We start from the raw sequence: 25,073 nt of genomic DNA, 5'->3' as shown, positions 1-25,073 counted from the left end.
AGAATGAGAAAACAGGCTTCAGGTTAGATTTCACTGGCATTGGTATAAAAATATGAACACTGCTACTGATCTTATGCAGCCGTCTGAAAAAGAAACTGCCATTTCTAATGAAATGAAAGAGTTTTCAGGTACGTACTCCTTAAATATTTCACTATATTCAAAGAGGGCAAGTGTATTTCTGCCCCATGTCCCTGGCGATGCAGCCAGGGATGGGCTGGGGCTGCTCACTGCAAGGTCAGCTACTCCACTGAGAACCAGGAGGCTATCTGCTCCCACCGAGACTCACAGCCCAAGACTCACTCTGCCTGAAAGTCGCCAGTGCGGGACGCCACTGGATGGCAGTGCGGCTCACGCATGAACAGCCCTGATGGATCAGGAGTTGACTGCTCGCCTCCTCTGAGGGAGAGCTGGGGGCAATCCTTGGTCAAGGTAGCTCATGTGCAAAGACCACCTGTCTGTCCACCGAGGGATGTGTTTGTTCTGCTGTGCTGCTGAATAGGTTTCAATGGCACCCTGAGGCCAAGACAGATTAGGAAGAAAGGGCTAGATCCCCAAAATCAGCCAATGGCAATGTCATGGACCACACATCCATCACGGCAGCTAACAACAACCACTGTCTATGCAAAATGAAGAGCCTCCGTAACTCAGCTATTATCTGCTCATCGTAATCAGTGTACCCTCACTCTTTCACACAAGCAGGAAACCTCATACCCCAGAGAGGAGTTCAACGGTACTAAGAGACTGAGCAAAACAAATTTCATTGCTAGAAGCGCTTATCTGGTTCTAGCAACACATTCTTCTCAATTTTTTAAACTTCCTAGATATAAACTGCGGAGTTTACTGAAAAGAACTTTAGACTCAAACAAAATCTTGCTACCTGTGTGACGCAGATGAAGTTATTCAATCTCTCTGGGCTACGGCTCCTCATTTAGAAACTTGCCATGATCCCACCTCTTACCCAGGAAACTGTTAACGGAGTAACAGGAACCTTGTTAAGATAACCTAACAGTAACCTGTTCAGAGGAGCAAATGAAAACCTATCTACATTAATTTATACAGAAGTTGCCCAATAAATTAGTAAATTTGGGGTTTCTTTCTGTCTTTTCCATTTATTTTCAAATATCTGGATTCTGGAGAGTTTTCCAAACTACACATGAGGAGAAGTAACAAAGTATTGCTACAAAAAAATCATAGACTTGTTTACTGAATAAAAATATGAACATGTGAAGCTGTTTTTCAACATAACCTCCATCTCACTCTATATCTTTCTGCAGGGGACTTTTCCCTTGCTCCAAACCTTAGAAGAATCCCGAGTTTTCAAGCCTCACATCAAAACTGTAGTTTGGTGTCATGGAAGGGCATACCTTGTGTCCCTCTTAAACATCCTGTGAGTTTGGGGAATAAAAAGAAGCCTGAAGGGGTGAGATTGGAGGCAAAGCGTGAATGGAGTAAAGTTTCCCATGGGAATTCTCATGGCATCGTCTTTCCTCTTCTTGAAGGATGACCAGGTGGGTGCATGGTTGTGATGGAAAAACTGCTTTTCTTCTTGCAACTTGCCTTTTCCTCAGCAATGCAGTTCTCAAAGAAAAAAAACTTTATCATAAGCCCTCAGGAATATACTGGGTCCTTTGAGAAATCGATGCAAACCACCCTCTGGAAGCCAAGAGCAGTTGTCATAATCTGGACCTGACCTTTCTGCCTTGCCTTGAACTGGCCAAACAGCCCTCCCTAGAGGCCACTGCTTTGGTGGGTCCCTGCTCTCTGAATCACACTGGTAAACCCAGGACTCATCCCCAGTTACGATTTGTTCTACGGACCGTCTGCATTAGCTTTGATCGTGTTTAAAACACCGACAGACATTCGGAATCTCGAGCTAGCTGATCTTCAAGCAGTGCTTTTGGCATGCATCGGCTGAGCTGAAAGCTTGCGGAAGCCTAGATGCTCCCTTCAAATGGACTGTGAACCACGTGCAAGGCCACCTGTGGGGGCTCTCTCATCAGTGGCAGTGACATGGTCTTCTTCCACCAGAGGGGGACTTGAGCCACGCTTTCTTCTCTAGTCACGGTTTAGTTACAACCTTCCTGAAAATGTCCCATTCATCTGAAAAACAGATGTTTTATATGGAGCAGCATTCCTGTAAACATCTCACAAAGCTTCCAGATTTGTTTGGGAAGATGTCCGTTTGGGTTTTGCTAAAAATTTGGTCTCAAAGTTGTTAGGGGTTGTTTTTTTGCCCATGGTACAAAGTGGACACTTCTTTATGAAGGTGGCCGAATGTGACCGAGGCAAGTGCTTCACTGAAAGACCTGGTCTGCAGCCATCCAGTGGAGGCAGAGACAAGTTCATTCATGTTTTGTCGGGAATAAATCCCGTGCACGTACAAACTGGAACACTAATAGAAATGCTTTTTTAACTTACTCCTTGAGTGTTTCTTTTATCTTTGTTACTTGGCTTCTCAGCTTAAATAATATCTACACCTTCAGTTCACTGGTCCTTAATATGATGCGGAGAAGATGCACAGGCATGCACAAAGACACAGTTTACTGATGTTTCCATTGGAATTCCATTGGGCAAGGTAGCTAAGGGTGTAGACAGTTATGCATCAGAGCCAGCCTTTGGACACATGTCAACACCCATAAGAAATGCTGGAGAAGGGAACCATTCTAATTCACTAGACTAGAAATCCTGGGTTACCACAGGGATATCATTTTAAAATAGTTTAGCAACTAATATACTGTAATAATTAAAACATTCTGGAAACCATTGGAAGACACAAACTCAATAAAGAGGTTACCTTTCCTATTTGGAATGTGAATATTCAGCAAGGGGGTACTTTGTTTCTTCGTGATGTGGACTCTCTAGGGCTCAAGTTCTAAATTTCCAAGGTTAGGGTAAGAGATCACGTGGAAGAGAATACGATCTGGGTATCAATGAGAACCCCCCTGGGAGAAAAAAGGGTCACCAGTTATAATAATTGAGACTATATACCTGTGCAGGCATGAGTGATTACTTAAATATCTTAGATGAAAAATGTACATAATGACTGCTGTCAGTGAGTGGCCTGCTAAGCCACCGAAAAACAGAACTGGCCGAACAGGCGCACCTTCGTCCCGGGCTGCTGATCACAGGCATAGGGCCAGTCCAATAACAGAGTCATCTGGAGAACGGAAGAGGACGGGGAGACCAGCAGTGCAAGCTGGGGAACATACAAGGAAGAGGGCAAGGAGACTTTATTATAAAATGTGCTAGTCCAACAGGTGATTCTGAAACACCTTAGGTTGAGAATCACTGCTTTCAGGTATTTCAAACCAAAATGGCTTTATAATGGTGAGCTAAATGGTAATTGCAGAGTTTATTTTCTACCATCTTACCAGCTAGAACCTCCCTCCTCATAATTCTGTCTCCCATTTTTCATTTGGCCAAAAGCCAGGAACCAGAACACCTAATACAATAGGTTAGATTCACAAAATGACTCTTCAAAGGTGCCTTCCAGGCAGTTTTAAAAGGAAGATTCAGGGACATTAATCGTGCCAACCCATGTTACTGATGAGCCAAGATGTCCCCTAAGTAAAGGGGAACAAAGGCACACTTACTGATCCCACAGGACCTCCACAATAACCAAACCAAAATCAAACTCATTGCTGTCAAGTCAACTCTGACTCACAGAGTTTCTGAGTCTGGAAGTAGTCTTTCTCCCTTGGTGCTGCTGGTGGTTTTGAACCACTCGCCTTTTGGCTAGCAGCCAAACCTGTAACCAAGATGCCACCAGACTCCTTTTAACATATTAAAGGTTAGAAGAAATCTCCACTCAGTTTCCACAGGTGCTATTTGTGACTGCGTCTGTAGCCCACACCCCGTCTTGCACTGCAAAGACACAGGGCTCTCGGGCAGTGGGCATCGGGGAGCCTAGCCCTAATGTTACACACATCCAGTACAGCCTAGCAGCCGCTGTATCCAAAAACAAGCAAACACAAACAAAAGATGCCATTTCCAAAGGTCTTCGTTTAAAATTTAAACAACAATATGGATCTATTCCTGTTCATTTAGAGATCTGAAACTCAAATGGACATGTTTGGGGTGTTGTGAATGAGTGGATTAGGCCAGCAGTACACAGAAAAAAAGGCAGTGGGGGTGGGGTGGGGCTAAGAGAACCCAAAGCATACATTTTCCACCTAAAGGCTTTCAAATATTTTAAATACATTCTTTGTTGAATGGCTAGGAAAATTAGATGGAATTCTGATGATAGTACCTTCCGCTCCAGACACCTACCAGTCCTGGTGAAATGTTACAGAAACGATACAAAGATGAAGGTGCTTCAAAAACTCGTGGGAAAACCTAATTAAAAAGTAATGAACATTTTCCACGAACTTTTGTGAGCCCTGGTGGTGGGTTCTGCGATGGGCTGCGAATCGCAAGGGCAGCACTTAGAAATCACTTGGAAACTACCCACCGCTCCGAAAGGCTTTCTGCTCCCGTAGAGAGCTGCAGTCTCAGAAACGCACGGGGCAGTTCTACCCTGTCCGCTATGGCCACCGCAATTCAGTACTGACTCGACGGCACTGGGTGGTGAGTTTCTCTCTGAGTGGAGGAATCAACTCGAATAGATGGCAGTGTGGTTTTCAGGTTGATTTCGACTCAGTGCAATCCTGTAGAAGGGGAGGAAACGACTTCGAGCCTGCAATCTTTACAAAAGCAGACTTTTCCTGGGGCTGGCTGGTGCTTCAAACCCTACAGTTGGCTGGCAAACACTGACGCCTGGAAGAAGTAGGGGGATTCACCAAATACCCACATGGAGACAAACAGCTGGGCACTAAGAATTTAATTCCTTAGTGAGAAAGGACTCCGGGCGGCAGCCTCCTGCTGAACTACTGGCCCCAAGCCAGCCGCTACTAACAACTGATCACGTACAAAATTAGGCCTTGAAAGAACTGCCCACCTGCCCAGAGCAACGTCAGAGAAAGTGTTCTTGTTGGTGGGGCTTTCCCCACCTGGTGCGCCAGGGTTGTAAAAATAGTCATCCACGAGAAGCAGGAATTCCAAAAGCATGCACACTAGGTCCACACGCACTCGGTCCCCGTGGAGTGGAGGCCACGCCAGCATATTCAACTCTGGTGGAGCTGAATGGTCCCAGCCTGAAGCTCATTAAAACCCATCCAGTCAAGACATATCCACAGCACAAGGGAAATGAAATCCACGCCTTAGGGGAAAAACAAAACAAAAACTGTCATCGAAGATGAGCTCCAGCTCCCCTTTTCCAGACTCAATCAAGGAGTAACGCCCTACATCATAAGGGAGTCAGTCATTATAAAATTTGGAGAAATTGCATTCTAAAAACTAAAGATAACAGAACAACCTAAAAGAAATATGTTTTAAAATTCAGAGATAAAATGAAGAATAAAAACCAAAGAAGGGGGGAAACCCCAAGATTAACATATAAACTGTCTATAGTTGACGAGAGATTTAGACCACTGGAAGATTGAGCAGAGGACATTGCCCAGAATACAGCACAGACAAATAGAGAGAGGATACCTGTGAAGGAGAAGTTAGGGATTCTGGAAGGTGAGGATTCTGGGCACCAGTTTCAGATGCCTGCTGTCGACAACCCTCTAAATCTGACCCAGCTCCTGCTGATTCCACAGACAGGGGAGACTTCCCCCTAGGCTTTCCCAGGCTCTGCGTCTACACCTCTTTCTCCTGAAGAGCAGCTGATAGGTTCCCACTGGGGATCGAGACTGGCAGCAAGTGCTTTAACCACTGTATGAGCAGGGCTCCTTCTGAATTCGATGAGGTGATGTACACGTGAAATTTTGTGAGGTTCTTAGTGTTCTAGACATATTGTCAGTTATGAGAAAATCTGTATTCTCATGACTTCTACCCAAAGTAAAAGAGTGATCACCAAGGATTTTATGCACCCTGTTACCGATTTTCATAATATTTTTAAAAAGCATACATAACTTAAAAAATAGATATTTCCATTTTGGGCTACTTTTCCTGGCTACCGTCATCTTATAGCTAATAAAGGAACAGCACCAGGCCAGCCCCTAGCTTCTTTCTAGGAACACAGTTTCCTGACACCTCCATACCTCTGCCTCTCACTCTCTTCCAGGCAAGTCTAAAGGCTCTGTCTAGAGATAGCCGGGGAGGCCTCAGGCCATCACAGAGTTCGGAGATTTAGGTTCACATACTAAGAGGGTAGACGTGAGTCTTGCTCAGACTCCAAAAATAAGCCACAAGCATCAGAGAGTCTAGAACCCCATGGTCCCCTGTGAGGATTCACAAAGAGAAAGCCCCATTGGATTCCTAGAATTCGCATCAAGACGGCACCACACTAAGGGCAGAAGAGGCCCTTACTGAGGGGCTTTATACACCAACTGCTTAACGCAACAGTTATAAAACTTTTAAGAGCTGTGAGGCTTTAACTCAGGAGCTCATGAAGTCATCGAGTTCTAGCCCTGACCCAGTGCATCTGATTTAGTAGTTCTCGGACGGGCTGGGGAAACCACCTTTTACCAAGGTCCAGTTGTCCGTAAGGGGAAGTCGACGAATGACAGCCTCCGGTGTGTCAACGCGGAACTGAACTCGAAAGGCTCTTCAGTGGCTGGTTTTTTGGACGAGGACGTCATGCCTTTCTCCTGAGCCACAGCTGTGTGGATCTGAACCTCCAGCCTTTTGGTTAGCAGTCCTGCACACTAACTGTTAGCAACACCCAAGGATTTCTCTGATGGAAACGCAGGTAAATGTGAAGCAGCTGGTCTCCAGGTCTTGCCTCAGAAACACACTCTTAGAAGACTTCAGGAAGGTGCGGCGTATACCTAAGGCAAGGGTCTAGGGTGCCGCAGGTCCTTGGGCAAGTCTATGGAATCACCCTGTTGCACTGCAAAAGACCGTTTTCTAAGGAAAACCCCCAGGTAGGAAAGTACAACTTTCTGTTATTCAGGAGGTCCTGCCAATATGACAGGTGGCATAGGTGTTGCCATTGAGTTTCTAACTGCAAGGTCAGCTGTTCAAAACCACAAGCCTCACCAAAGGAGAAAGATGGGTGTTTCTACTCCACAAAGAGTTACACTCTTGGAAGCTCACAGGGGCGGCTCTTCCCTGTCATCTAACAGGGTCTTTCGAGACAGGCTGGTGTGAGTCTAATCACATTGTCTTCACCACTCATTTCTCACCCATTTGTCTTATGATCAATATACACCAACCATAAAGAGCTAAGAAATTATAAATCTGTTGGAAAATTTTTAAAAAGTGTTTAGTAAAGTAAATGCTCTAGCAACAGATCCAGGCTGTCTTTCTTCCATGTAAGAAATCCTCCCCGAATAAAACAGATTTTAAAAGAGAACAGTTGTGAAGGGGGCTATCTCCCAGAGGCGCACACATCTTAACCAGGAACGAGGCCAAGCAGCAACGTGGAAACTCAGGTGCGCCACCCATTCCATGAGAGCAAGCAGTAAAACTGTGAGAGTAAAATGAGATTCGAGGTTCTCCCTAATCTAGTTCAGGGCTTGTATCCACCAGATGGTAGCAAGCCAGGCATGAAATAGGAAACCGGAATGAGACAAGTGTGTCATTAGAGACAAGAAAGACATGGAATTCAGGGCTAGTGGCTCGATTCTTGATGGAAATCTATATCGTCTTTAGCACCCTGGGTTGGCCGACAAAGAAAGAAATGGGAGCCTGCTTTCTCTAAAGTCTGAGTCGAGGGTTGACAACACAGACTTGTTCTGCCAGGGTGGGAATGGGTCTCTATTGAAATCTGTGGAGCCCCCAGTACCAAATGGAAGCCTATGGTCAGCTGGCATTGACAGTACTTCAAATGCCCCAAGGGTAGGTTGACAAGAACATCTCCTCAGTTGTGTTGCTGGTAGGTGCAGTGGAGTCAGTTGTGACGTACAACAACCTACAAATCGAGCAAGGAAACACTGTCCAGCCCTGTTCGAACCTCACAATCACTGCCGCTTGAGCCACTCTCCCAGCTGCTGTGACAAGCCAACTGGTTGAGGACCTTCCTCGTGTGTGTGTGTGTGTGTGTGTGTGTGTGTGTGTGTGTGTGTGTGTGTGACCCTCTACTTGCTGGCCTTCTCCAGGAACTTGTCCCTCCTGATGAACGTCCGAAGTATGTGACACACGGGGTCCCTGCACGGTCAAGTCAAAGGAGCATTCTGACTGTCCTTTTCCCGAGACAGATTTGGGTGGTCTGGCAGCTCATGGAATATTTCATAATCTTCAAGGAATTTAAATACACGCATGCTTCCTTGGTCATCTTTATTCCTTATCGAATTTTCACATATATATGAGGCAATTGAAATTACCATGACAGGGTCAAGGTGATAGCTTTGCTTTTTAACATATAAAAGAGGCCTTTGGATCAGATTTGCCCAGTGCAATCCATCTCTTTGGAGACTCCTAGAATTAAGAGCTCTCTCAATACCACCAAACAATACATGTCAAAGTGTGCAGGGAAAAACAGTATCCTGGGGGTTCTCGGGGGAAACAGAAGGAGATTAAGAAAAGAATGGTCAGCCAGTGCTTGGCACATGTATCCTGTTTCTGATGGTCCTGCCTCTGATTAGCACTCAGTCCTCCACTCGAAGAGCGTTTCCAGCCTCACACTGATGGTGGCTGTTGGTATGTCCTGCTTTCGCGTGGCCTCCTGGTTGCAGCAATCCCTTAATGATTCATGATCTGTATGTTCATCCACAGAAAAATAGGCCCTGAGCTTCACCTCGCCCTCCTTTCCTCCAATGTCCAGGGGACTTGTCTAGGCCTCGGCAGTAATGCTACTGGAGGGCTTTTCACATGGTCTCTCTAGCTGTTTGCGCGGGCCACGGCTCACTGTGAGTCCTTGGCACCGTGTCTGGGCTTTCTTTATTGCTTTTTTCCTGAGGGTTGTTGTTGTGTGCCAGGGAGTCTGTTCTGAGTCACAGAGACCCCCATAGGCAGAGTACAACTGCCCCGGGGCTTCTAGGCTACAAATCACATGGAGCAGACTGTCCACCTTCTTCCCTCTGAGTGCCTCTAACCACCCACCATTTGGTTAGCAGCTGGGCGCTTAACCACTGCACCACCAGGGCCCCTTGTTTTGTAATTACCCTATAACTTTTAGTCAAAAAATAACCATATGTTTAAAGTTTTTTTTTAAAAACTTACTTGAAAATCCTAGAGAATAAAGCTGACCTTCATTATTAGTAGTAGCAGTGGTTGTTACCTTTTCTAGGTACACAGAATAAATATACTAATATACCAACATCTTAGTAATAAACTCGTATTAGAAGAATATCAGTATTTTTTCCATTCAATGAATATTAATTGAGAAATTACTATGCGGGAGGCACCACTATAGATGTGATAAGGGTACAGGCTATGGTCTTTGTCTTCAAGGGGAAGCACAGAAAAAGCTTGTGTTCTAAGTAGGAACAGAAATAACTGTACCTGAACAAGATGTAACTCTATTTTATGGATAGCTGTTAATATGTCCTCAGACACATCAGAGTATGATAGTTGAGAGAGCAGGCTCTTATTTATTCCATCTATAAAATGGGCAAAATAAAAGAGCTAACTTCTTGCCTACATTATCATCCCCAAATGCATTGCTATCCAGTTGGTCCAACTCATGGTGACCTTGAAGGACAGAGGAGAACTGTTGCGTGGGATTTCCAAAGCCATAAATCTGCACAAAGGCAGACTACTTCTTCTTTCTCCCAACAGAGCAGCTGGTGGGTCCCAAGCATCAGCCTTTTGGTTAGCAGCCCAATGCTTAAACCACAGGACAGAATTAGGGTCCATAAGCATTGTCCCAAGACATACTAATTCTCTTAAAATGAGCTGCCAGAAAAACAAACATCGAAGTACAGCCAGAATGCTCCTTTGAAGGGAGGCTGATGAACCCTGGTCTCATGCAGTCTGAACGTGTTTCTAAGGAGGGGCAAGTCCTTGGAGAAGGGCATCCTGCTTGGTAAGGTGGAGGGGCAGCAGAGAAGAGGAAGACCCTCAACGAGGTGGACTGACACAGTGACCACAACCATGGATTCAAATATAAGAACAATCGTGAAATGGCACAGGACGGGGCAGTCTCGTCTGCTGCGCACAGAGATGCCATGGGTTGGAGCCAACTCCGTGGCAGCTAACAACAACTTGTAACTATTTGTACTGTTTGAATTGGCTATGCTAACGTACTTTACTGAAACCTATTAGTCACTTTGTAATAATGAATTATTATAGCCTATGATAGCTAGAAATATAGGGCATGGACTAGATGATGTCATCTTGCTAGCTGTATAATTATTCAGTCTCCACCCAATCTCCAATGTAGACCAGTTCCAAATACACAGACTCGCTCAGAAGGCTAGCATAACCGATAATTAGGAGATGTCTTGTCTTTGCCCAATATGGCATCTGATTTCCTGTGTATTCATTGTGGAAAACAAAATCCATCAATTTCTATCTTTTTTCCATTTATCATGCTGTTGCTTATTGGTCAAGTTGTGAGAATTATTTTTATGATGAGGTGTAAGCCATAAATGGGGTCTTGAAAATGTATGAGGGTACTTTTGGTCTGGCTCTGTCATCCTGCCATTAAGCAAGATATCCCTTCTCAATAAAGAATTATCATCCAAGATGCCAATGACTCCCTATTTCGAAACATGGCATAGCTAATATTTTTAAGTTAAGAGCTAGTCACTGGACTAAGAGGGAGAGGGGGCAATTGTTTTTGAAGATCCATGGTACCTTTGCAGTGGACATGAACATGCTGTTCATGAGGTCAGACACACTGGGATGCTAAAAATATTGGATCCAAATGCATATGTTCTTCAAAAAGAAAGACGGACAAGCTATGGTGACAAGAACAAATGAACACCACAAGATCTCTTTACGTGCAGGAGAATGTAGGTGTAGATTCGACAAGCCTGCAGAAGAGCCAAAGGTTAAGTGCTTGCTACTATAAAAAAAGTTGACGTGTTGAGCCTGCCCAGAGGCCCCAGAAAAAGAGCCAGGACACCCGCCTTGATAAGAAGTAGCCGCCATGGGGGCTGAGTTCAGGGCAGCTGGCTCGCTTTGGGGTTTTGCATTCATGCTTCTGGATAATTCATAGATTTGGAGAAAAGTAAATAGTTCCACCTAAAAGAAGAGACCTTAATGATTATTACAAACAATAAATAGGAACAAAGCTACTGGGCTCACTCTAAAACGTTGCATGCTGCTCAGTCGGTTCCAATGCATAGTCCCCACGTACAAACAGAATGAAAGCAGGCCAGTCGCCCTCCTGCCAGTATGCTGTCCCAGCGCCTTGTAGCCGTCACTGTGTTCATGTTTCTAAACACCTTCCTTTTCGTTTTGATTTCATTCTTTCCGATTGTGACTCTACGGGGTCGTTTTGAAATTGTCACTGAGGATGGGAATGCACACACTCAGTTGACTGACCAGAGAGCAATCAGGGAACTGAAACTCAGGACTCATACCATATAATCAACCCATCAACCCTTGCGCCGGGAGTCTTCTCACAAAGCATGTGAACCCCAACCAACAGGCACACTGAATGCTCTGCTTGGCCAACACTGCCGCCCAATTCCCACTCCACCCTCGAGGCTGCCGGCTGCCTCATCCTTCTGCACCATTCTGCAGCGGTGGCTTCCTCTCCGCCCCCGGATTCTCTAGCGGTCACCACCTCCGTTTACACAGGACCCTCTCCCTCCCACACATGCACAGTAGCAGAGGCGTCCATCAGGAAGGGCAGCCTCTACCTGATCCTTAAACAAACGCTCCCCCCTCTGAAGGGCAGATGCCGCTCACCCTTGGAGTTTCCCTGCAATGCAGATGGCTTTGCTCCAGAAAACGCCTAAAAGAGCAGGAACTTCACAGCGCTGCTGATCCCGCAGTGCTGTGCCTTGGTGCAGAGGTGGCTTCCTGAAAGACTAGTTAGGAGGCCACCTGGTCCTAGCTCTTCCTTAGGGACGCGGGACATAAAGAACACGCTCTCTGGCCTACTGTATACCTGGAGCACACTGGGGCCCCAGCAGTACAGGAGAGGTGGTTAAATTGTTGTAAAAACCACTATGCATTCTTGAAAGATAGGTAAGAGGTAACTCTCTGTGCTGGTATTCCACAAGGGCCAAGATATGCGCAAAGACAGAACCAAAGCATGCTATGACATGCAGGCGCCACACCCAGCGCAGATCAGGTGCATGTAAAGGTCACAGAAAGTGAGCTCATTGTCTAAAACCGAGATCATTATAGGAAGGGGGTGGGGGTGGGGTACAGGGAAGGAGGTGGGGGGCCTAACTCTAGAGACAAAAGTGCCAAACCACCACCCTGACATAGGTGCGACTTTGCTTCTCAGTATTTTGCCTGGTCACGCAAATCTTTCCTTGTGTAAGCCGATCTCTGGTGTCCTGGTCACCAGATCCAATCTTAGTTGAAAAGCCAACAACTGCGCGACTGGCAGGAAGGAGGCGTCCACAAGAAGCCCACGTTATTTGAAACACCCCGTGGAAAGACATGTTCCCTCCGGGTCAAGTGCACAGGGCAGGCGGGCGCCCCGAGCCCGGGAGTCCTCCGCCGGGGCGCAGCGGTGCCGACGCCCGGCCTGGGCTGCAGGGTGGCGAGCGCAGCCGCGCAGGGCCCGGGCGGCGGCCAGCGGTCAGTACTCACGCGGCGTCCGACTCCGGCCCGCGCCTTCCCGGCGGCTGCGCGCGGAGGCTGCGTTCAGGACGTGCTCATGCGGCCGCTGTCGCTCGGAGCCCCGCCGAGGCCGCACCGCGCTGGGCTGGGCGCTCCCGGTGACGGCGGACGATCCTCTGGGCCCTCCTCCTGCAGCAGCCCCGCCCCGGAGCGCGGGGCCCGCCGCCTCCACCCCTGCGCTCCCGACGGGCGCGGGCGCTAGCACCCCGGGCAGGCGCGCCTGCGGAATCTGGGAGGCTCGCTCAGGGACACCCCGTGCACAGCCGGCCGGGGCGGCTTGAGCCCTGCTGGGGCCGCACCGCCGACTCGCCTGGGAGCCGGGCATTTCACACTGAAATAAGGACCACAGCCCGACGGTCCCACGTACATGTCTAACTTTCGAGTGCATGTCTTTGTTATTCCGAAGAGCAGCTTGAAGGAGTAATAATGCACATAATATTACAATTAAAACTTCAGGATAAATAACGGTAGCCATGGATTTTAAGCCAGCGAAGATGGCTTCATGAGTTCACACTGTGGACTCTACGGATGCACACTGAGTGAACCTATAGGGCAGTGGTTCTCAACCTGTGCGTCGCGACCCTTTTGGGAGGGGGGGGGTTGGGCGAAATTACAGTAGCAAAATTACAGTAGCAAATTTACAGCTATGAAGTAGCAACGAAAGTAATGTTATGCTTAGGGGGTCGCCACAACATTAAAGGGTCGCAGCATTAGGAAGGTTGAGAACCAGGGCCCTAGGGGAAAGGACTGCCGCCCACTCAGGAACATCATGCTGGAGTAAGCCCGGAAGAGAGAGGAAACACTGCACTGCCAAGCCATTGGAGTCGGAATTGCTTGGGCAATCAAGAGTAAGAGGGGGAAGTTATGAACGTGTAAGATGAAGATGGGAGGTCAACTTTTGCCTAAGCAGCCAGCAGCCAGCCACATCAGACTCAGGCGGCTCAGAGCGCTGTGCCCTGGCCTCGGCAGCTAGTAGCAGCTGAGAGGTGACTCAGGAGTGGCTTCCTCCCGGAGGGAAGCAACGGCCTTAAAAAGGGGTGTGCCAGCTCATCTGGGCGGCGCTGACCCCACGCTCCATCTCAGTCAGAGCATGGGGTCCCTCCCTTTAGTGTCTCTTTCTCAGCCACCTTCTTTCTTTACTGGTGCTTTATAAAACTGTGGAAAGTAAGAGATCTTCTTCCATATCTCATATGTTATAATCTCCTGAGCTGAAGACCTTGGGTGTATAATGCTTGTAATTCTCACTGAAAAAGTAGCTTCAAAATTCCCGATTTGCTATCTTTTGGTATTTCCTTCATTTTAAAAATTAATATATATGTATTTCTGTTCATAATGGGTAAACCTCAGCTGAGCTGGGTTTACTGGCATTCATTTCTCCTGTGCAAAAACTGCACCGGGTGACTTATTCATGCCACACCCGATAGGGAAGGGCCAGGGGCCACAGCCCTGAAGCTGCGCAGACATCAGACTCTCTCAATCAAAGTATTTCTGTGCTCCTGACGAATACAAATGAGTCATCACCGGGTTATGACATACAATTTCCAAAGACTCTTTCCCTGCAGGCCAGGGGATAGGTTCATTTCTTTAGGGATGAAGGACAACAGTGTTGTTCCCCTAATGAGCTGGGCCGAGCACATTCCCCTAGGTTCAGCCTTTCTGCAGTGGAGCCACTGAGAGCATCTGCACCTGAAACACCAGGGCTGGGTGTTAAATATATAAATCCCTGAGCCTTGCCCCACCCTGATGAATCAGGGCTTCTCCACTTAGAACCTAGAGATCTTCGTGTATAACTAGATTCCCCAATTGATGCTTTCTATGCCCAGTTTCACAACTAAAGTGATAATTTACACTCTTATTCACTTTTGTGAATATGAATTTTCACAAAACAGTTCTGCAACATACGTGTATGCTAATAATACTACACTACACAGCTCACACATAAGTTTCAGATTAATTATTTCATTAAAAAATTAGACTTTAAAGGTACCCTTCACAATAGCCAAGCACAAACTGAAATGTCTAGGAATATACCTGACTAAAAATCCAAAAGATTTGCATGAGGAAAACTACAGAACGCTGTTACAAGAAAAAGAGTGACCTCAACAAATGGATGACTATCCCATGTTCATGGATTGGAAGACTCAATATAGAAAAGATGTCAGTTCTGTCCAAGGCACTGTATAAGTTTAATACAATCCTGATACAATTACCCTTATCTTTCTTCAAAGAAATGGAAAAACTGATTACCAACTTCATATGGAGAGAGAAGAATCCTGGAATTAGCAGAGAACTCTTCAAGAAGGACACAGTGGGAGGGCTTGCTTTACCTGACTTTAGCACATACTATTCAGCCACAGTTGTTAAAACCGCATGGTATTACTGTAATGACAGATACTCAGACCAATGGAAAAGAACTGAAAACCCAGAGATAAAATCATCAGCAAACAGACAACTGATCTTTGATAAGGGCCAAGACATATTCAATGGAAAGCGAAAGCCCTCTTCAACAAGTGGTGCAGGAAAAAATGGATATCTACCTGCAGAAAAATGAAGCAAGACCCTAACCTCACTCCATGCACAAGAATAAACACAAGTTGGATCACAGACCTCAACTCGAGGCAAAACCACAAACTATTAGGGTCATCAATGAGGGAATTGGGACAAACCTGAGAAGTTTGGCACAGGGAATACACAGGCTATAAGAAATAGGGAAGGACACAAATACAGAGGAGTCACAAATTGACAAGTGGGATATACTTAAGATAAAAACACCTGTGCATATTGAAAGAATTCACCAAGAGAATAATAAGAGAGCCCATGGACTGGGAAAACATCTTTAGCAATGACACATCTGATAAAGAAGGTGTTATCACTAAAATCTACAATACTCTGCTAGCTCCCCAAAAGACTAAAAACTAATGGCCCACTGAGGAGGTGGGCAAAGGACCTGAACAGAAGTTTCACAAGGGCAGAAATCCTAATGGCCAATAAACATATGAGAAAATGTTCCTGATCATTAGCCATAAGAGAAATGTAAATTAAAACAACTATGAGATACCACCTAATACCCTTACAGGTAGCCCAATTCAAAAAAACAGAAAGCAACAAGTGTTGGAAGGGCTGTGGGGAGACAGGAACTCTCATCCACTCTTGGTGGACATGTAGGTATGTACAGTCACTATGGAAATCGATTTGGCGATATCTAAAACAGATGGAAATTGAGCTACCATACAACCCAGCAAGCCCCCTACTGGGCATATACCCAGAAGAAGAAACAAACCACAGCCAGACATCTGTGCTCCAATGTTCATTGCAGCACAATTCACAATTGCAAGAAGTTGGAAAAAAAACAAATTTCCATAAACAGATGAATGGATTAAAAAACTGTGGTACATTAAGTACGCCCTCAATGCAAGAACACTTTGTTCTATTAAACTGGCATTTCATGATGCTCACCTTCCTAACATGATCGCTGCAGACAAATGGGTGCATAAGCAAATGTGGGGAAGAAAGCTGAGGGTGCCCAGCTATTAAAAGATACAGCATCTGGGGTCTTAAAGGCTTGAAGATAAACAAGCAGCCAACTAGCTCAGAAGCAACCAAGCCCACATGGAGGAAGCACACCAGCCTGTGTGATCACGAGTTGTCGAAGGGATCAAGTTTCCGGCATCAAAGGAAAAATCGTATCATTGTGTGCTCACCTTCCCAATACGATTGCTGAGGACAAATGGTGGCATAAGTAAGTGTCGTGAAAAAGTTGATGTTGCCGGGCTATATCAAAAGATATAGTGTCTGGGGTCTTAAAAACTTTAGGGTAAACAAGTGGCCATCTAGCATAGAAGTATCAAAGCCCACATGGAAGAAGCACAGCAGCCTGTGTGGTCACGAGGTGTTGAAGGGATCAGGTATCAAGCATCAAGGAACAAAATCACATCATTGTGAGTGAGGGGGAGGGCAGAGTGGGGACCCAGAGGCCATTTGTGGGCAACTGGACATCCCCTTATAGAAGGGCCTTGAGGAGGAGATGAGATAGTCAGGGGGCAGTGTAGCAATGATGAAACATACAACTTTCCTCTAGTTTTAAATGTGTCCGCCCCCCAACAAGCATGATCCAAATTCTACCTTACAAATCCTGCTGGACTGGAGGATGTACATTGGTACAGATAGGAACTAGAAACAGGGAATCCAGGACAGATGAACCTCTCAGGTCTAGTGGTGAGAGTGGTGATACCAGGAGGGTAGAGGGAAGGTAGGGTAGAAAGGGGGAACCGATTACAAGTATCTACATATAACCTCCTCTCTGGAGGTCGGTCAACAGAAAAATGGGTGAAGGGAGACCTTGGACAGTGTAAGATATGACAAAATAATAATGACTTTTAAATTATCAAGGGTTCATGAGGGAGCAGGGAATGGGGAGGGAGTGGTAAAATGAGGAGCTGGTGCCAGGGGCTCTAGTGGAAAGCAGATGTTTTGAGAATGATGTTAGCAACAAATGTGCAAATATACTAGACACAATGGATGAATGTATGGATTGTGATAAGCATTGTGTGAGCTCCCAATAAAATGATTTAAAAAACAAACAACTGTGGTACGTACATACAATGGAGTACTACGCATCCCTAAAAAAGCAGTGATGAACACATGAAGCATATCGCAGCATGGGAAGAACTGGAGGAAATTATGCTAAGCGAGGTAAGCCAAGCATAAGAAGACAAGTATACCATGAGTCCACTGAGGTAAGCTTAAAAATGAAAAGGGGGCATAGGGAAAAAGCTACGGTCTGCAAACATTCCTGGGGTGAGGTCCAGGTAGTATAGCAGAGGCCAGACCAAATCCAGGGATACATATGGTCACCAACTAAAAAGGAGGTGGGCGGAAAAGACATGAGTAGTCGGGGCACAGGGCACTAACCCACCCAAGAGAAGGGTATTGCTTATATCTCCACAGGGAAAAAGGGACCAGACTTCAACCTGGTGCTCCAAGATATGAATGCAACATGCTGGCATGAAGCAGGGAACCAATAGAGAGATCTGAGGGGCCGCCCAATCCAAACTATGTGGACAGCCCCACTTCCACTCAGAAGAATGTATTTCAGAGGACAGCCCTGAAGCTACAGCTACGGGAGAGGGTCATGACTAATCAGAGCACTCAGGGGCAAAAGAAGGGGGCAGAATAGAGAGTGGAGCACCTCCTGGCCCACCAAGCCCTGAGGACGATATTCCCGCTCAGAGCAGCCAAAGCACAGAGAAGACCATAGGGCTGGGCCCACCATGAGACATGATGCCCCTCACTGACCCAAAACTACAGGGGACAACACTGGAGACAGTACAGGAATTGCGTCCTGTTAACCCCACCACATTGACCCAAAACATTAAGGGTCTGCAACAGAACAGGCAACAGAGCAAGGAAGTCCCAGGGAATACCAAAATATACTTGGAGCCAGGGCATGGCAAATCATCAGACTGGACCAGAAAACACTCCTAAAAGTCAACAAACAGACATTGAACTATTTACAGGTTTTCCTCATTTTTGTCCTTGCTTTTTGTTGTTGTTTTGTTTTCTTTTGTAACTTTGTTTTGCTCCATCTTGTTTTGTGCTTATTAGTATCTCTGCAGGTCTGTCTAGATAAGATAGATGGGAAAACAATCCAGAGGAAAGGAAAAAACAATGGACAGGCAGTTCTGGGGGACATGGGAGAGGGGGAGGTGGGGATGGGGAGTGGGAAGGAAGTGGGTGTTAACAAACCCAGGGACAAGGGAACAACAAGTAATCCAAAATCGATGGCAAGGAGGGTGTAGGAGACCTGGTAGGGTTTGATCAAGGGCAATGTAACCGAGAGGAATTACTGAAACCCAAATGAAGGTTGAACATGATAGTGGGACAAGAGGAAAGTCAAAGAAAATAGAAGAAAAAGCTAGGAGGCAAAGGGCATTTATAGAGGTCTAAATACAGGCATGTACACATGTAAATATATTTAGATATGATGGGGAAATAGATCTATGTGCATATATTTATAAGTTTAGTATTAAGGTAACAGATGGACATTGGGCTTCTACTCAAGTACTCCCTCAATGCAAGAACACTTTGTTCTATTACACTGCCATTCCATGATGCTTACCTTCCCTACATGATCACTGAATACAAAGTGGATGCATAAGCAAATGTAAAGAAAGATGATGGTGCCTGGCTATCAAAAGCTATAGCATTAGGGGTCTTAAAGCTTGGAGATAAACAAGCGGCCATTTAGCTAAGAAGCAACAAAGCCCACATGGAAGAAGCACGCCAGCCTGTGGGATCATGAGGTGTCAATAGGATCAGGTATCAGGCATCAAAGAACAAAAAAATAATATCATTGTGAATGAGGGGGAGGGCAGATTGGGGACCCAAAGCCCATCTGTAGGCAATTGGACATCCCCTTAGAGAAAGTTCACAGGGAGGAGACGAGCCAGTCAGGGTGCAGTGTAGCAATGATGAAACATACAACTTTCCTCTAGTTCTTTAATGCTTCCTCCCCACCCACTATCATGATCCAAATTCTACCATACAAATCTGGCTAGACCAGAGGATGTACACTGGTACAGATAAGAACTGGAAACACAGGGAATCCAGGCCAGATGATCCCTTCAGGACCAGTGGTGAGAGTGGCAATACCTGGAGGGTGGAGGGAAGGTGAGGTAGAAAGGGGGAACCGATTACAAGGATCTACATATAAACTCCTCCTGGGGGATGGACAACAGAAGAGTGAGTGAAGGGAGACATCGGACAGTATAAGATATGACATAATAATTATTATAATTTATAAATTATGAAGGGCTCATGAGGGAGGGGGAGCAGGCAGGAAGGGGAAAAATGAAAAGCTGATACCAAGGGCTCAAGTAGAAAGCAAATGTTTTGAGAATGATGAGGGCAACAAATGTACAAATGTGCTTGACCCAATGGATGGATGGATGGATTGTGATAAGAATTGTACGAGCTCCCAATAAAATGATATTTAAAAAGCAACAAAAACCCTCCCCCCGAAACCCAAACCCCAAGTCCATTGCCTTTGAGCCCATTCCTACGTATGGGGACCACATGTTTTACAGAGTGAATGTGCTCCACAAGGTTTTCAGGGCTGTCATCTTTCTGGAGGGAGATCGCCAGGCCTGACTTACGTGCAACTGCTGGCTGGGTTTGAAAATGCCATCTTTGGGTGAGCAGTTTAAGTGAGAACCCTATGTGCTCCCTGGAGGTCACTTGTAGCAATTAACTGCTTACCCAAAGTCTTCAAGTTAACAAATAATACTTCTGAAAATCCCATGCCCAAACCACATCCAGGAAGTCCATTCTGACTCATAGCCACCTTAGAGAGACCCTATAGGCCAGGGTAGAACTGTCTCCTTAGGTTTGTGGAACTGTAAGCCTTTACAGGAGTAGACAGCCTCATCTTTTCTCCCAGAGTGGCAGATAGGTTCAAACTGGTGACCTAGTGGTTAGCAGCCCAACAAGACTCCCACACCACCACCAGGGCTCCAAGTGTCCTATGGGAAGGGTAACGTTCTAGAATTGATGATACTGAGTCCCAGACCTTCCCGTCTGGTATCAAAAGAAGAAATAAACAAGCACACACACACGTTTTTTTCTAGGAAAATGAATATTTTAGAAATGGGAAGAAAAGTCTGTCAGGGAAAACATGGTGAGAGAGTGTGAAAGGAAGAGGGAATGTGGAAGAAATGGCGGTTATTTAGGAGGCCGAGGAAAATATTTCACATTTCCCATTCAATAACAAATTATAAATTATCATTGTAATTGTAAACTATTTACTTAAATAGATTATAAGCAATAAATAATTATGGAAGCACTGTCCCTGTGGACAGCCACTCCCTTCCTGTACTGAGAAACCACCTCTTGAGTTTGGAGCAAGAAGAGGATTTAGCAATGTTCACATTCTCATGAGCATCTTAGGACCAAGTTCAAGAGAAAACGAGGGGCTGTTTCCCAGAGGTACAGACGCTCCACAAAGTGCAAGATAATATCAAGGATGGAAACTACGTATACGTGATTTGTTAAATCTCTTTGTGTTGGACTTTTGCTAAGGTGGCTTTTTGTTTGAAAGTTATAATTTATGGTAAGTCTAATTTAAAGAAAGGCCATAAAAGGGACATTTCTCTTAGTTAGAGACGGTGAATATGAATGAGGCATCTTCCCCACACTGACTACTTGCCAGGTCTTCATCTAAGTGATTTATGTATTTCATTTCATTGAAATCTCTCAATGGCTCTGACATTGATACACCTTATTCTCACTTACTGATAAGGAACTGAGGCTCAGCAATGCTAAATGAACTTGCTAGGAATGAGTGTCAAAGAGAAAATTCAAAGTCAGGCTTCTGTGGTCCAGCAATTGGTCTTTGAACCATAGTGAGCATCGATACGGGCATGCATCCCTAGCACAGTAACAGCATGCTGACAGACAGCAGACCCAGTTTTCCATTTATGTCACTCACTGCCCATTCTCACTCAGAGCGCCCCTGTAGGACAGAGTGGAACTGCCCCCTCTGGGTTTCCCAGATTTACCCACTCAAGTCACTGCCACTGAGTCAATTCCCAGAGGACAGGGAAAGAACTGCTCCTATGGGTTCTGAGGCTGACTCTCTCCTTTTCAGTAACAGTTTTATTGGCATATCATTCACATATCACAATTCAATAGTTCAGTCACATCAAGAAGCGTTGTGCAAGCATCACCACAATCAGTTTGAGACCATTTTCTTCCTTGTTGTGCTCATCGTTATTAGCTCCCCATTTCCCACAACGTCCTGCCGGACCCTCAAACAACTGTCAATGCAGTTCCTGCCTCTATAGGTGTATCTACCCAGGATTTCATATACAGAAAAACGTTTTTAAAAAAACTAACAATAACAAAGCAAAACAGATTTAAAAAAACCTCAATCGGAAAAGAAAACAGAAAATATTAAAAACATAGAACAAATTTAAAATGGATCAAAGAGAAGATCGAATGATAAGGTGCTAAATTTTAACCTAACTGCATCTGCAGTAATCCACTTTCCAATGCACTCTGCATGTGAGCAAAGCTGTTCCCATCCCTGGTTTACAGTCAGACCGATTCACTAGGGATTAATCCACATGTATTTCCCCTTCACTTTTTTTTTAAACTAAGACAACTTTAAAACAGGTCAAAAGGAGATCAAATGACATAACGTGTTAACTTACTCTGTCTGCCGTAATCAACTGTACAGTGCTCTCTGTCTGATAGCAAAGTATTTGCCCCCCTCAACTACGATCAGCGGGGATTCTCTGGAGGCTTAATCCATGTGTGGACCCTGCAGATGGACTTCGGACTAACTTCCTCTGTCATCCATAGCCTTCTGCACACATGGTGTTCACAATTCAAGCTCTCATGCCAGTCCCTCCTTTGGAGTTGGATTTTATTATTTCCAACCCTTGGATCACATCGGCTTGTGTCTAACGCTTTCCATTAGGAGAAAGCCTCACCTCTCTCCCACAGAACAACCGATGGCTTTGAATTGCGGGCCTCTCAATTAGCAACTCAACATTGAATCCAAAATGTTAGTTTACTCTCTGTATTCACATAGACCTGGTAGTGGTAGAGTGGTTATGCGTTGGGCTGAGATCTTCAGGGTCAGCAGTTCAAAACCAACAGCAACTGCCTGAGAGGAGACTGGATTTTCTACTCTGGTAAAAAGTTACAGTCTTTAAAACCCACAGGGGATCACTAAGAGTCAGCATTAACTCAAAGGCTGTGGGTTTTGTTTTGCTTTATTTAAGAATTCAATGATTATCCTTTTTACTAGGCAGTAGAAGAAAGGATTGGAAAGGCTCCAGTGAACCCCACTGATGGAGCTTCCACTGGGCATAAAACTCTGCCAGCTTAGCTTTGGATGGCCCAGCTTCCCCTAAGATCTCAGCTGATGGCCACTTTGGACTCCTCTGAGGACTGCCTGCAGGAGGTGCCCCAGTATCTCCTCTTCACCAAGCACGTGACACGTCTGAAGCTCATAGACCCGTATGACAACTACCCATTTTAAAGGACAATGCTTACTTTAAACAGCTGAATACAGTGTCTACATACTAACAGAGATACAGTTTTTAGGTAATATTGGACCTACCAGAAGACTGCAAGGTTGAAAAAGGATGGTCCTAACTATTTTATAAATAATGAAAGTGTTAGCTAACAGTGTACTTTGTTGTCCTGGGTGCTGAGGTTTCAGTGACTATTAAAGAGGAATGCCTAGAACTTTGGAGACCTGCGTTTCGGAGGACCTTGCTATATTTATCTAACGTCAAGGTCGGTACTTCAAAACCACCAACACTCTGCAGAAAAAAGATGAAGCTTTCTACTCCTGTAAAGGGTTAGGGAAAGGGAAACCAATATCAGAGTTCAAGAAGGAGGAAAAAATGTTTTGAAAATGATTGTGGCAGCAATTGTACAATTATGCTTGATCTAGTTGTATTGTAAGATGTGCAAGAGCTCACAATAAAACAATGACTACCCTGTACTGTCGAGGCACTGAGTTGGAAGGGACTGGATGGCGGTGAGCTGCATGCATCCTGGGGCCTTGGTTAGAATCCGACGTTCGTCTCACTCCTTTGGTGATGCTGTCACGGTTCCTGAGCCCTGTGAGGCATGGCTCCCGCACGTGTCCAGGAACAACGGCAGTGTGGTCTTTGGAAGGTTGTGGAGGCTCCCTTATATTAATTAGATCACTTAGCAGCGAGCCTGGCGGAGGTAATGTTCGTGGAGGCTTCGATGCTTTTCTGAAGAAGCAAGATGACTACACAAAATGCCTAAAGTCTAAATCTATCAATATTTATGATAATAAGTGATACTTACTGAACACTTATTATATTTCATACTAAATTTTTAAATAGTTTACATATTTAAAATGATATAACTTTAAAATATGGTATATTTTGTAATCAATATTTTATGTTAACTGATTTTATAACATAACACTAGTTGCCCTTGAGTCAGCTGACTCATGTATGTCCTGTAGGTCAGAGTCAGGGTTTTCAAGGGCTGATGTTTCTTTTTTTAAATCATTTTATTGGGGACTCTTGCAGCTCATAACATTCTATACATCAACTGTTTCAAGCATATTTGTACATATGTTGCCATCATCATTTTCTAAACACTTACTTTCTATTTGAGCCCTTGGTATCAGCTTCTCTTTTTACCTTCTACCCCCTACCACCCTCATGACCCCTTGATTATTAATAAATTACTATTATATTCATGTCTTACACTGACTGCTGTCTCCCTTCACCCACATTTCTGTTGTTCATCCCCTTTGGGGGGGTGGGAATTATATGTTGATCATTGTGATTGGCTCCCCCTTCCTCCTCTCCTCTCCCCATCTTCTCTCCTCCTGGTATCACTACTCCCAATTCTGTTCCTGAGGGATTTATCTGACTTGGATTCCGAGTGTCATGAGCCCTTATCTGTCCCAGTGTACATGCTCCGGTCTAGCCAAAACTGAAAGACAGAACTAGGGTCATCATAGTAGGAGGTGAGGAAGCCTCAAAGAAACAGAGGAATGTTGTATGTTTCATTGGTGCTATAGTGCACCCTGGTTGACTCATCCCTTCCTTGTGGCCCTTCTGTGAGGAGATGTCCCATTGTCTACAGTTGGGTTAGGGGACTCTGCTCCGAATCCCCTTTCTCAACAATATGCTTTGTTTATTTGTTTGTTTGTTTGTTTTGGGTCTTCTGGTACCTGTTACTAGATGCCGTCAACCCCTCATGATCACACATGCTTCTTCCACATGGGCTTGTTAAATCTCTGCTAGATGGCCCCTTGTTTAACTTCAAGCCTTTAGGACCTCAGCTGCTATATCTTTTAAGAGCGGACACCATCAGCTTTCTCCACCACATTTGCTTATGCACCCATTACGTCTTCAATGATCATGTCAGGAGGGTGAGCATCACAGAATGCCAGGTTGCTAAAACTAAGTGACTTGCGTTGAGGGGGGCGGCTTGAGCAGAGGCCTGATGTCCATCCACTTCTTCAGTGTATTGACAATACCTCTATTTTTATGAATTAATATATTTACATAAGTGCATACTTATGTTTATACATCTATCCATAGCTTTGCTTACTAGATCTTTCCTCTGTTGCCTTTTACCTTCCTCCTGCCCCACCATCATGCTCGCTCTTCTTCTGCCTCTTAGTAATTCCTCTCAGCTAGATTGCTCTTGCTCCAACTCCACCAGAACCTCTTACATCCTCCTTGTTGTTGCTTTTAATTCCCTAGTTGTTCCCCTGTCTGTGGCACTGTTTGCTCATCTCTCATTTCCCCCATCACCTCCTTCCCCCAGGTCCCTCTAGAACTGTCAGTCCCATTGCTTTCTCCTCGGGCTTGCTTCCCATAGGTAGACAA

At 45.3% G+C, this 25,073-nt stretch overlaps 1 protein-coding gene across 5 annotated transcripts in view; it reads right to left on the bottom strand.

The window, feature by feature from the left end:
- Positions 1-25,073, bottom strand: part of CAST (calpastatin) — a 121,138-nt gene that overhangs the window by 69,809 nt on the left and 26,256 nt on the right. The window contains exon 1 of one of the 5 annotated variants that reach the window (XM_075541305.1): positions 12,646-12,772. The exons of 3 other annotated variants lie outside the window; for them this stretch is intronic. The gene's annotated coding sequence lies outside the window, so the exon portion shown is untranslated. Of the gene's footprint in view, positions 1-12,645; positions 12,773-25,073 lie in introns of those variants that run through there. One more of the 5 variants, XM_075541306.1, reaches the window with a different exon arrangement.

This window comes from Tenrec ecaudatus, chromosome 2 (assembly GCF_050624435.1).
Source record: "Tenrec ecaudatus isolate mTenEca1 chromosome 2, mTenEca1.hap1, whole genome shotgun sequence".
NCBI classification, from domain to species: Eukaryota; Metazoa; Chordata; class Mammalia; order Afrosoricida; family Tenrecidae; genus Tenrec; species Tenrec ecaudatus.
Note: the sequence above shows the minus strand (reverse complement) of the source record. Positions and strands in the feature narration are given on the sequence as shown.